The following is a 13,839-nucleotide window of genomic DNA, read 5'->3' as shown; positions in this document are numbered from 1 at the left end:
GTACTCTTCAAAACTGATGAAGAAGCCATCATTATTATTGAGATCGTGACTTCCATTGACTTGAGAAGCTAACATGGGAGAATACCAACATAAAAGAGAGGAGTTTTTAAACTTAGTGCTCATGATGCACTTTGCACAGAATGAACTTCTTTCTCAACTAATGGAAATCCTAACTTAACATATGGCTAAGTTGCCTCAACAATTGCAAGCAATGTATATTAACGCCAACCGCACCAGCAAGAGATAAGGTGCGATTTTTATGGAGATGACTATCCTAATGGTTATGTCAATGTAAGGTCCGGGAAAATATGGGTCTTAAAAATAACATTATTGAAAGAAAATAGGAAATATAATTTTTTGTGGGTTTAGATATTTAAAAGATATATTATTATTATTAGATATTGTAGATATTTTAAATGGTATATTGAGATATTATTATATATAATTAAATATTATGGATAGATAATAATAATATGTATTATTGATAGACTAATTATAATAAATAAGAATAAAATGTATTATTATAAGTGAGAAAATATTAGAGATAGAGTTAGGTTGATTTATAAATATTAAGATATAGAGAAAGAGATGATTTTGTGTTTAGAAACCCTAGAAACTCTAAATCAAAGAGAGAAAACAAAGGAAGAGAGGAGATTGACGTTTTGGGAGAAGAAGAGAGAGAGCGACGGGAAATTTTTAGTGCAAAAGAAGATTGATGGTGTTTTAAGATTGTAGATAAAGCCTTAAGATTGGCTAAGGTATGTGGAAGCTTACCTTTGTTTGCTTGTTGTTGTATGCCATGAATTATTGATTATCTCGATTGATTAATTCTAGTTTTGATCCATGTGTGCATAATTATGATTATGATTATGTGTGGTTATTGTTGGGTAAGAGTTAATGTATGCATGGGCATAGGATTTATGTAATATTTGTGATGCGTTTCCCTATGAAAGTACTATGTATGTTTTGTTAGGTTATCCCAATAGATGGTTTGATGCTAAGAGAGAACAAAGTTATGATGCTTGGGGGTTTTCATGCAAATATATGTTGTAAGTGTTGGGTTATTGGGATCCCTTCCTATGTGAAGCATAGGTCAAATAATGTGAACCATTAGGTCTCACTTTGTTTTAGTGGAGATGGGTCATATCAGTAGGGCACATTAGAGTCATTTGAAGATAGGAAAAAACCAAGTGAGAGAGAGGAAGAGAAGAAGTCATTCTTGCATAACATAAAACCTACACTAGTGTTTAACACAACTTAAATAAATCAGTTCAAGTTAGCTTCCCCCATACCTAGAATTTGACCTTCCTCACAACCCTTGCCGCCGTACCAAAAATCCTTTTTATCCTCGACTTAGGGTTTGTGCTTCTTTAACGAAAAGAATGAATAACTAGGTGTGGGAAAAGTTCACTATATTGTACTGTACTATAAACAATTATAATTAACTATAAAAGTTAAGGTAAACTGAACTGAACCAAAAAATAGTTCAAATAAACTGAACTGAACTATTTTTTAGTTCAGTTATACTATAATGCAATTCAGTAAATTGTTTTTTAATACATAGCTCAGTCTATGAGCTGCACATAGCAGAAGATGTTGCTGCTTCATCATCACCCGTAATAGGGTACACACAAAAATATCAATCCCTTGCCGAGAGCTGACCTTGGAAGAATTGTGTCTCCTTTCAGGGAGCAAAGAACTGAGAAGTCACACTACAAGAGATTAGTGACTGCTCCCAGGTTGAGGATTCAAGAGAGCAACCATGGAAGGATAATCAATGACACTATTCTACAGCAAAGAGAAGTTTCTCCTTTCAAAGCGCCTTCGGTTGGAAAAATCAACGAAATGATAGCACAAGTGAAGCTATCTAATGAGCCCATAAAAGTGATTATTCATTAGTGCTTGAAAGCATTGATTCCTTTCAACCTGGTCACCTTTTCTTTTCTCGTGAATGTAATGCCTTGCAAGGGATGAATTCTTCATTGCCGAAACACATCTAAAAGAGTGAGTATTTCAGTCCAATGCCAACAGTGAGCTCTGCGAGAACACCATATAAAGCAATTAAGGTAAAATTCTTAATTAGGAAAAAATCTGTGGTTCACAGTTAACTGGATTGAAATTGTGTAAGGTTCATTTTTTTTAATTGAACTATATAATAGTTTAATTAGTTTTTAGTCAAAACCAGTTTAGTTTTTTTAAGTATAATATAGTATGATTAACTGTAGTTTTAGTATAGTTTGTTGAATTATGCTCAACCCTATGAATAACTAAAGACAAAGAAGAAAGTAATGGATAACCTTTATCAGAGAGAGGAAATATGCACAACTATCATGATAAAAAAACTTCACGCACAAGCACCCACTAAAAGTAGCGTTTACAAAAGAACTACGAAAAAGAAAGAAAACCTTCGAACAAATGAAATGTTTTAAACAAGGGAGTTTACGAATTTAACCTCCAATGTCAAATAATCACACTGCATTATTTTAAAATTTAATGACATGGCAGCAATACTCTTTGGCAAAAGAGAAGACGTTTCCCAACTGGCGGCAAAAGAACGTTTAGGTACTCCAAGTGTTTCGTCCTCTCTAAGTTTGAAACTCTCTAAGGAGAGGTTGTCACGTGCCACTAATAGTGGGTGAAGAGACATTTTTGAGGTAAAACCCTAGAGAGTAATCATGAGTCTTAAAAACCTTCATTAATGAAGAAAGAGATATTAAAAGCTATAAAGGATCGATCAAGTATCTAAGGGAATATTAAAGTCAATCTTGCGGCCAATGATGCACGATGCATTAGGCTGATCTTATGCTTAGGTTATTGAAATATAAGATGAGTGTTGCTCCCTCCACCACCACCAGATGCTCCCTGCACCACCCCATACCTAATTTGCCCTTACTATAAAACGGATGTCAACATCCGTTTCGCCTTCAACGGATGTTGACATCCGTTTACATATTTTATATTCACATCCATTAACGGATGTGGCAAATCCGTTTAATAAATTTTTTAAAAATATTTTAATTATTATTTAAATAATAATACATAAATTAAATTAATAATAATTATTTTATTAAATAAAATAAAATTAATTTATAAATAATTAAGTAATAATATTAAAAAAATTAAATAATATTTATATATTAATTTAAAATACAATAAATTAAAAAACTAAAAACTAAAAAGAAGAAAAACAAATATCAACGGATTTCACTTTTCCCCGTTTTAATAAATTTTTAAAAAATATTTTAATTATTATTTAAATAATAATACATAAATTAAATTCATAATAATTATTTTATTAAATAAAATAAAATTAATTTTTAAATAATTAAATAATAATTTTCAAAAAATTAAATAATATTTATATATTAATTTAAAATACAATAAATTAAAAAACTAAAAACTAAAAAAAAAAAACTTCAGCGGATGTCGCCACATCCGTTAACGGATGTGGCACATCCGTTTTAATAGATTTATAAAAAAAATTATTTATTATTTAAATAATAATACATAAATTAAATTAATAATATTTATTTTATTAAATTAATAATATTTATTTTATTAAATTAATAATATTTATTTTATTAAATAAAATAAAATTAATTTATAAATAATTAAGTAATAATTTTTAAAAAATTAAATAATATTTATATATTAATTTAAAATACAATAAATTAAGAAACTAAAAACTGAAAAAAAAAACCTCAACGGATGTGGCACTGAAGAATTTTTTCTTTAACGAATGTCGACATCCGTTTAAGAAAAGAGATGAGGTGTAAGATATTTTAAAATATAAAATATAGTTTTGGAATTTAAAAGAAATGTGATGGTGCAGGAAGTAATGTGGGATGATTTAGGAAGTAACCCTCGTATAAGATTGGTCAATTTTGTGCCCAGTGTGCCAAATATTAGGTTCTTTTAAACTATTACAGGAAGGAAAGTGATTGGTCTTGAGTTTAGAGAAACTATCAACTTATTCATTTAATAACTTGAATATTGGATGATTTTGTGTTTGTTGTGTTAATTATTAGATTATTTTAAATGATTACGAAAGAAGAAAAATGATGGAGCATAATTCGATCTTCAACCAAAAGTAACATATAAACTTATTCCTTTAATAACTTAAATTATATTAGATTGATATTGTATTAAAGAAAGTGACCAAACACAAATCGGCCTTGAACTGAGAACATTCTATAAACTCATTTATTTAATAACTTAATTTACTTATTATAAAATTATTAACTTTTAAATTTGGAAACCTAGATACTCCGCCTCTCCATATTATGTTATTATTCTCAGGTCTAAATTAATCGAATAAGAATAAGATTCGATTATGAGACCTGTCCTTGATATTAACCTCTTTTAAATAAGGAAGAATAATATTTAAATAAAAAGTTTGTATTATATGATATAATCATAACCTATTTATAACAAGTAACAAAACTTATTTATCTGTTACTTATAGGAATAAAAGGGATATTAATACATATTATTAGAGAGAGTATAATTATGTCATAATCACTATTTACTAAAATACTTATTAAAAATATATTTTATTGACTTGTCGAAATTCTTAAGTAGATTTCCACGTTGATTTGGAGCTCGGACTCATGTTGACAATATGTCCAGTCCATCAGAGAAAGAGGCCGACCAAATTCAATAGGATCAACATCAGAAATCATTTTAAAAATAAAATAGGTTTAAACCCTCCCTTGGTCCTCAAGTTTGTATGAAAATCTCAGTTGGGTCCTCAAGTTTTTTTCTGTCTCAATTGGGTCATATTTTTTGTAAAAATGAACAAATTTTACCCTAACCGTTAAATTGTAACAAACGGCGTTAGTTGGTGCTGACGTGTTGCATAATTAATGTGCTGATGTCAAAATATTTTATTACGTGGAATTTTTATTTAATTTGAGAGATTATGACATGGCGATCGTTCTCTTCTTCTCCTTCGTTTTGGTCTTCTATCCTGCGCAAAGATTCATCTCCTTCCTTTTGCTTTCTCCGTTGTGGGCGTTCCTTACCCTAAAAAAAATCACGATGCTGAGGACACTGCACCTTGCTCCTTGAGTTCTATCCCTCGGTGTCCACACCATTGGAAACAAGATCATTGCCTCCAGTCATAAATTTTTCAGTCTGGTTTCTTCTTTATTGAGTACTGTACATGTTTTGTAGCTTCAATCAAATTTTAACCTAGAGAATCTGTTTTTTATTTTATTTTTCTTTTTTTCTTAAATTGATTGATGTCCTGTCAATCAATTAATTTATATTAATAATAAGCTAAAGTATTATTGGCTGTCCTGTCAATAAGGGAGTAAGATGTTAAGCTCTTTTTATATTAATCTTAATAAATTCATGTGTTTTGTATTATTCATTTATTTATTTATTTTGAATTACATATTATTTTATTTAACTTATTTTTAATTATTATTTTTTATTTAATTTATCTTCAGTTACACATAGTTTTTTCTTATTTATTTTGTAATATATATCCGTTTACAACTGAACATGTTTACTTATTTTATTTAATTTTAGTTTTAATTTTACGGATCTTATTTATTTTATTTTTAATTATGTACTGACCGTATTTAATTATTTCTTTTAATTTATATTTAGTTATGAAATACTTTTGTTTATTTGTTTTATCTCTGCATTAGTAGTATTTATTTATTTCATTTAATTTATCTTTTTTATCTATCGATTATGTTTATTTATTTTATTTTAATTATCTTTGATTACTTATTGATCTATTAATTTATATTTTTATTATTATATTTGTTTATAATATTATAATCCATGTATATTTATTATTTTAAATTCTTACTTTGATATATTATATATCATTCTTTTTTCTAAATATTATTTTTTCAGTGAATATAATAAAAGAAAGTTACTTATATGTTTTATATAATTTATTGTATATCTTTTGCATTTGTTTAGATGAAATATATATTATTGATAAAGGTGTAAAAAAAGGTGTTATTCTTTTTCACTGTCAGGTTTTGCAGATGCTGCTACTGCAATATACAGCTCTGCATTAATGTCAATGAAAGGCTGTGAGAGAGAAAGAGAGAAACGACACAGGTTTGGCGTACGTGGTGAGGAAAATAAAAAGAAAGAAAAGTGAGAGGGGAATGATGAAGAAGACAACGATGGTCTCGGTGGCGGTTTGGGAACGCGAGGCGCACGTGATCTTGTTAAAATGGGCTCAGTAGAATCGGCGAGCTCCCCCGAGTCACGACGCGGCCTTTCACTTTCAGCCATTTTTGGTTTAAAATCTTGAACAGTTGCTTCAAACTGCTTGTGGTTCACACTTCTATGATCCGACGTCGTTTTCTTCAAACTCTTGATCAAAGTGGACCTCGCTGGCACCTCCAAAGGCGCTTGAAGCCTCACCGAAGAATGCTCGTCGTTTTCCATCGAAGAATGCACTTGAAGATGGAAAGACATATGGAGTAGGCAATGGCGTGAGTGAGTGTTGGACTGCATCAGCATCAGAGAGAACCGCCCATAAAGAATAAAGTTGAGTCCGGTGTTGCCAATGGGGGAGGAAGCAGAGGGGGAGGGAGGAGAAGATCTGGTTTTAGTCAAAACATCACCACGTCATAAAGGTTGCCATATCATAATTTCTCAAATTAAATAAAAATTCCACGTAATAAAAATTCCACGTAACTATGCAACACGTCAGCACCAACTAACGCCGTTTGTTACAATTTAACGGTTAGGGTAAAATGTGTTCATTTTTACAAAAAATATGACCCAATTGAGACAGAAAAAAACTTGAGGACCCAACTGAGATTTTCATACAAACTTGAGGACCAACGGAGGGTTTAAACCAATAAAATAATATTAATTAAGATTTTTTGTATTTGTTGATCTACTAGTGAGCGTGGAAGTGTACGCTTAATCTACTCACAAAATTGAGAATCGGAAACAAAAAGAATACTTTGACACGGTAAAACTTGTTGACACTCATTTGACACGCCGTGGGGCCCAAATTATATTAATGTGCTGAAGGGTGATTCGGTCATTTACACGGTAAATGAAACGCTGGGTTTTAGCAAAGTTTTTCTCTCTCTGATTTCACTTTGCCGTCTCTGATTTCATTTGACTCATTTTGTCATTCACTTTTGCACCATTTCATTTTCGAAGAGGAAGTGTTGTGCTAAGGTTGGGCACGATGGAGAACGCAAGAAGACTGAAGAGGAAACGTTCGTGCTGTGGTAGGGTTGGGGCTGATAGAGAACGCGAGAACACCGAAGAGCAATTGTTCGTGTTGTGCTAAGGTTGGGCTGATAGAACGCAAGGTGCCACTTAATCGGAGGGGGTATGCTTCTTCTTCGTTTCTTCTTTTCTCATCATTTCTTTATCTTTTCATTTTTTTTGCTTCATTTTCGTAAACCCTAGACTAAAGGGGTCAAGGTCGTGAGAGGGAGAGTTGCGGTAGAGAGAACAGTAAACGAGATCGGTGGCGAGTGAGAGGCACTGAGAGAAGAAGGTTTGGGGAATGGTCTAAATTTTTTTTCCTTTTATATTTTAAACCCCTTCTACATCTTTTTTTTATTGATTATTCACTCTGATGTTTGCACAGTTTTCCCTTCATGTTCAAATGCATTTTGTTCATCACACTTACTGATTTGTTTTCTTCATGTATGTATATACCATTTCTTCTGTAACTAAAATAAAATTATTGTGGTTACATTAGTTCTATTGAAAGCTGTTACTTAGCGAATTTTGTTAAGTTCCAAAAAGGGTAATTTGGAGGGGAAGAATTGGACCAATGATAAGGAAACAAAGGAATACATACATAAATTACTTTCTGCTTTATAGTTGTTAATACTATAGGTTGTCAGATGATGCTAGAATTTGTTGGTGTGTGATGGAAATAACTTCAACAAGGTGGACAGATGAGAAGGAATGGAAAGTGAAATCTGAAGTTCATTTTTCTGAGATACAGAGCAAACTCATAGATTCGGGTTTAGGGTTTGACTTAATTCCCAAAATCAGATTATTAATAAAGACTATCAAAACATTATAAGCTCTATTTAAGTCAATATCTATTTGATGCAAGGCTAAACCGTCATCCTTAAAATTGTAATTGTGGCACTCCTCATTGTGATTGAAACTAAGGGAGGCTAGGATTGGCCACAAATAAAGTGTCTTTTCTTCACAAATGAACAATGAAATGTTGTAAAAGGACCTTCAATCAAAACATTCATAAAAGCTGCATTTAGTCTAGGATATCAAATTGGCTTCCCTTAGTTTGAATTTCATCGTACAAATACATACATTCTCTACATAATTTTTTTGTAATATTCCTAACAAATCCTCCATACAAATTGCTGCATAAGTTAAATAACACCATCCAAGGGAGACCGGTATCATGTCATTTAAAAGGGGTGTTTCTGTTGGTGTTTCAAATCCCCTGGGCACTTTTTTAAGAGAGCTTATGAAAATAATAAAAAAGATATTCCCATATGGGCACTTAGTGATGGAAAATATAATTAACCTTCCTTTTAAATGTAGTATTGTAAAATATTCTTGTTTTACTGCATACTTTCTGAATCATTTTCACTGGGAACCCTGAAATAAGAGCATCCGAGAATTTCTCCCTTCTAGTAGGTTTCTCAATTTTTTTCTTCTGTTGAACAACTTCAGACCTACAAAAGGATCCTGAGTCAATTGTTAATACATATCTTTGTTTAGTTTGCTAAATTGAACTAAAACCAAACTTCCTTTCATTTCATTACTTTTTGAAGTAATATTATACAACAATGAAACAAATTCACTGTGGCCTCCTTGATAGGGTTAATCTCTTAAGTTGGATAGGCCAATTTTCAACATGTGTCATTAGTTTAGAAGATTGTTATGCTATGTACGCTTTAAAACTTGGATCTTGTCTTGCGGATTTGACTTTCTGTAGAATAAATATGGAATTTTGGAGATCTTTCTTTGATCTTGTATTGTTGTGAATGAAGCAAACTTATGTCATTTGTCTCTTTTGATATCAATGTTATTTCTTGTTATCCTCTTACAAACCCTTGTTTCTTTTATTTTGTTTTCTTAAAAAGAATTTGCATGCCTAGTTATGTTTGGTAACTGAATTGCCTATATTATAAGTGGAATCTTATAACAAAGTTAGCAATTCAGAACCGTACCTATCTGTTTAGGCTAAGGACGGTGGGAAATTGAAATACCAGAAGTGCGTAAAGCTGCTTTATCCTAAGATTCTGAACCAATTAGATGAAGTGTTTATATAGCTATAATGTGAACATTCAGTGTAATTATATATGGTTTTTGAATGTGATTTTGTTGTGAGAGATGTGTCTATATATGTGTTCCATTTAAATCTGTTATGGCTGATATTGTTGCAGAAAATGAAGTTTTGCTTGCTATCATTGTTGACCAAGAGGCGACCATTGCCAAGCTTGAGAAAATGGTTGCACTGAAGAGGCAAGGGGTTGCTCATGTTGGGAACTCACATTCAAATAAAGATTATGACATGGTAGTTGATGATTTTGGGACAAGTAATTCACAGGAAGATTATGAGCTAGTAGTTTCATCTATTCTGGTTTCAAATTCTAAGAAAGAAATAGAGATGGAAGGTGATGATGTTGAGAAGTCCAATTCTAAGAAGAATTTTGAAAGTTCATTGTAAATTGTAAATTTGAATGATGTTAACTGTTGTATTTTTTTATGAAGGAAGGTTGAATATATGATCCATTTGTAATTGTTATTAAGTTGTTCATTTTCCAGGTTCAATGAATTTGATTTGGGAATACATTATTTTTTATCTTCTTTTTGTTCATAATGCCAATTCAATTAACCATGTGCTTCGTTACAGATAAACAATAACTAAAAAAGTTTTTAAGTCAATGCAGTTAAACATTTGATTTTTTCCTGCAGTAAGTGGTTTTTTCATTCAATATCAATATCAATATCTTGGATGTAGTAAGTGGTTATCTACTAGGTCCTATATGGTTATTTGTGAAAGAGGTTCTGTACAACAATAAAGGTGGTTTAATTCAATATCATCATCACATTTCTTAGGTTCAGTAAGTGGTTATCTACTAAGTTGTATGTGGTTATTTATGAAAGAGGTTTTGTACACAAATAGAAGTGGTTTAATTCAATATAAATCACGACATTTCTTAAGTGCAATAAGTGGTTATCTACTAAGTCCTATATGGTTATTTCAGAAAGAGGTTCTGTACAACAATAAAAGTTGTTTAATTCAATATCAATAATCATTTTTCTTATGTGTAGTAAGTGGTTATCTACTAGGTCTTATGTGGTTATTTCTGAAAGGGGTTATGTATAACAATAAAAGTGGTTTAATTGAATATGAATGATCACATTTCTTAGGTACAGTAAGTGGTTATCTACTAAGTCCTATGTGGTTATTTATGAAAGAGGTTTTGTACAAGAAATAAAAGTGGTTTAATTGAATATCAATCATTAATTTCTTATTAGGTGCAGTAAGTGGTTATGTACTAAGTCCTATGTAATTATTTTTGAAAGAGGTTATGTACAACAATAAAAGTAGTTTAATTCAATATCAATGATCACATTTTTTAGGTGCAATAAGTGGTTATCTACTACGTTCTATGTGGTTATTTTTGAAAGAGGTTCTATACAACACAAAACCTGGTTTAATTCAATATGAATGATCACATTTCTTAGATGCAGTAAGTGGTTATCTACTATGTTCTATGTGGTTATTTATGAAAGAGGTTTTGTACAAGAAATATAAGTGGTTTAATTGAATATAAATCATTCATTTCTTAGGTGCAGTAAGTGGTTATGTACTAAGTCCTATGTGGTTATTTCTGAAAGAGGTTCTGTACAACAATAAAAGTAATTTAATTCAATATCAATGATCACATTTTTTAGGTGCAGTAAGTGATTTCCTACTAAGTTCTATGTTGTTATTTTTGAAAGAGGTTCTGTACAACAATAAAAGTGGTTTAATTCAATATCAATTATCACATTTCTTAGGATAGATTTCATCAATATGGTTGCCATCCAAACTTTTATGAATAACCAAACTTAAATTTTCATCCATAAAGGATTTTATACTCAATCATAAAATTCATAAACATTAAACAGTACAACATATTCTTCATTACAGAAACTAAACAACCTAAAATATGTACATTATGTTCAATATGTGTTCTCGTACTTCAATGTATTCAACTTGGTCATGTTGTCCTACTTCATGAATTAATCAATGCCTAAAGCATCCCACATTTCTTCAATATCCTACTGCGATGAACATTATCTTCGTGTAATACCCACTGACAAACCATATGTTGTTGCACAACTTGTAATTGTTCCTGCAATAACAATACTCTTGTTAAATATTACACTTAAAAACCTTTTATCATAAATCATATTGAAATAAACATGTACATAAACCTTTTACTTAGAGATTGAGAAGAGAATTGATTGAAAAGTGAAAATAAAAGTGCAGCTTTAGAGATTGCATTAGTTTGTCCATATCACTATATCCTACACATTTTTCAAAACACAATCAACATCATTGTATAATGAGAGTGACAAGTTCAGTTTCATGTATTGGTAAAATAATATGTATTTAACTAATGCATGCATAAAGTGGAACTGTGATTATATAATAGTTACAACACGTCTTTAGCTAACAAAAACATAAATATTCATAAAACCCATCATATGACATCAGTGAGCACATACACCAGTATTCACACTATTATGTTTACAACCAATAGTACCCACCACAAAAATGAAAGTTATTACACACTAACACACTAACACGGTCTTAACCAATACACCAGCAAGTTCACCTTCATTCTAAAAGGAAAACAAATATAGAATTGCATGTAGTTTGAAAAATAGATTTTGCAGAATGTATTAAAAAGAATAAACTGAGTTACAAATCATAATGCAGAGTTTTTGTTTTTCTTATCATTTAACTATGTATATGATACCTGCAAAATGAATATACCCTGTTGCCATATAATGAAGAAAAGGATGTAGTCCCAAGTTCCATATATTTGTCTGAAGAAGTTTGTGTTGTGTTCTTTAAATTATATGCAATCTTTTATGGTTCAGCAAATGTTAGTATGATAGCAAGAGCTTGATCTGCTTATACTTTGGTGGACATGTGAAACTTCAATTCTATACAAATAAGTAAGTTTTGTTGAAGAGATTTGTATGTTGATGATGTGAGATAGAGGGCTATAGTAAAGTTCAAAATGTGATTTTATTACTGCAAAAAATAATTGAGGAGGACTAGAGTGTAAGGTGAAGCTATTAGTATTGCCATTAATCAAATAAATGTAATACAATTAGGCAGTTTTTCGATCTCTATCAACTTCAGAGGGCATGTAAAAAAGTGTATGAGCTTTTGGAAAAGAGAAAGGGTTGTAAGGGTAGTAGTACTTGCAGGGTTATTGTCTAAGTCTGCCCATGACCACAACCATCATTTATGCCATGTCTTCATCATTAACGACCACTTTGCTCATATTGGCTTAAAACCATGGTCCTTCCAATCCAACTTCTTTTTTGGTTTTTCTTATACTATTAATTAGCACAATTACTTTAATCCTAAAATACTCTTTAATTTTTTTATAAGATAAGAAATCATTTATTGTGATGATCGTGAAAGTGATGAATTTAATCAAAAACAAAGATAATGTAAATCCATAAAATGAACTTTAGCTTAAATCACCTTCAAAATTTCAGCCAAGATTTAGTGTAGGAAAATGTGATTAGGTTGAGTCAATTACAACTTTCTATGGACTTACCAGAGACATTTAAAATATGACCTTTCTCGACCGAAAAAACTTCATTATGAGTATTCTTACAGATTCGAACTTTATCATCCGCATTGTGCCATAGACATTGGAAGTTCCACACTGATAAGCAAGCAATGGAACTTGTGGGAGGTTTCATAGTTAATCTTCCTTAACATGTTTTATTTTTTTAGTTAATGTCACATTCAAACTATTACACTATTCATGGTTTAAAACAACATACTTACAAGCTACAAAAGTGAGGAAACTTGACATGATTTTGGTTACTGTACAATTCTACAGGTGAAAGAAAAACAAGAGCCTATTTTATTAACAACATAATATATGAACATGCATCTAATATAACAAATATCTTATTAATCATAGGCACAAAATTTAACATTATTATCATCATCCCCTAATGAAGACAACCTTCCCTTGTAAACTTTTAAACGTACTGATTTTGTCAAAACTGGGCATATCCCGGATTGTAATTTTTTTGAAACACAAATTAACTTACAAAGCGATAAACAAATGTATCCACACTCAGATTCAACCAGAGAACAAATATAGACCCTTATCTGGCTCGAACCAAAATAATAACAACCCACATTGTATCCAAACTGCCTTAATAAAAACATTCGAACTTCACATGCAGAGAATAGACATAAAATTTCCAGAAACTAACTGTTATACAGTCCATCACCCCAACTGCTCAAAAGGGTAAAACTACAAAAGAAAAAATTAGAAAACCCTTACCTCAAAGTCACACACGAAATAAGCCACAAAAATGGAAACGCCAACCTAAAACCTCACAGCCATTGGAAACTTCCACAACCACCAATTGGGATCGGCACAATGATGCTACACCTTCAAACCCACGAAAAACCTCTACAACCACCGATTCAACCACTTCAAAAACACAAATGGGAAACAACGAAGAAGGAGGGAAAACGTGAGAGAAGCAGGTAAGAGAAAGTTAACCTAAATGGTTTTTTTCATTCACTGTCGAAAGAAGAACGAAAACTAAATTTACATTTCTCCCCTTTTACCCTCAAGTAGAATG

At 31.0% G+C, this 13,839-nt stretch overlaps 2 long non-coding RNA genes across 2 annotated transcripts; one reads left to right on the top strand and one right to left on the bottom strand.

The window, feature by feature from the left end:
• Positions 1-6,982: 6,982 nt before the first annotated feature.
• On the top strand, positions 6,983-9,781 carry LOC148197743 (uncharacterized). The gene is made up of 2 exons (XR_015786724.1): positions 6,983-7,327; positions 9,375-9,781. It is a non-coding gene; the product is annotated as an uncharacterized LOC148197743 (long non-coding RNA).
• A 1,273-nt stretch (positions 9,782-11,054) lies between these two features.
• LOC148197742 (uncharacterized) lies at positions 11,055-13,732 on the bottom strand. Its single transcript, XR_015786470.1, has 2 exons — positions 13,533-13,732; positions 11,055-11,336 (listed from the first exon to the last, which is right to left on the bottom strand). It is a non-coding gene; the product is annotated as an uncharacterized LOC148197742 (long non-coding RNA).
• Positions 13,733-13,839: the final 107 nt, after the last annotated feature.

Source organism: Vigna umbellata, chromosome 5 (genome assembly GCF_029865625.1).
Source record: "Vigna umbellata cultivar VRB3 chromosome 5, Vumbellata_1.0, whole genome shotgun sequence".
NCBI lineage: Eukaryota > Viridiplantae > Streptophyta > Magnoliopsida > Fabales > Fabaceae > Vigna > Vigna umbellata.
Note: the sequence above shows the minus strand (reverse complement) of the source record. Positions and strands in the feature narration are given on the sequence as shown.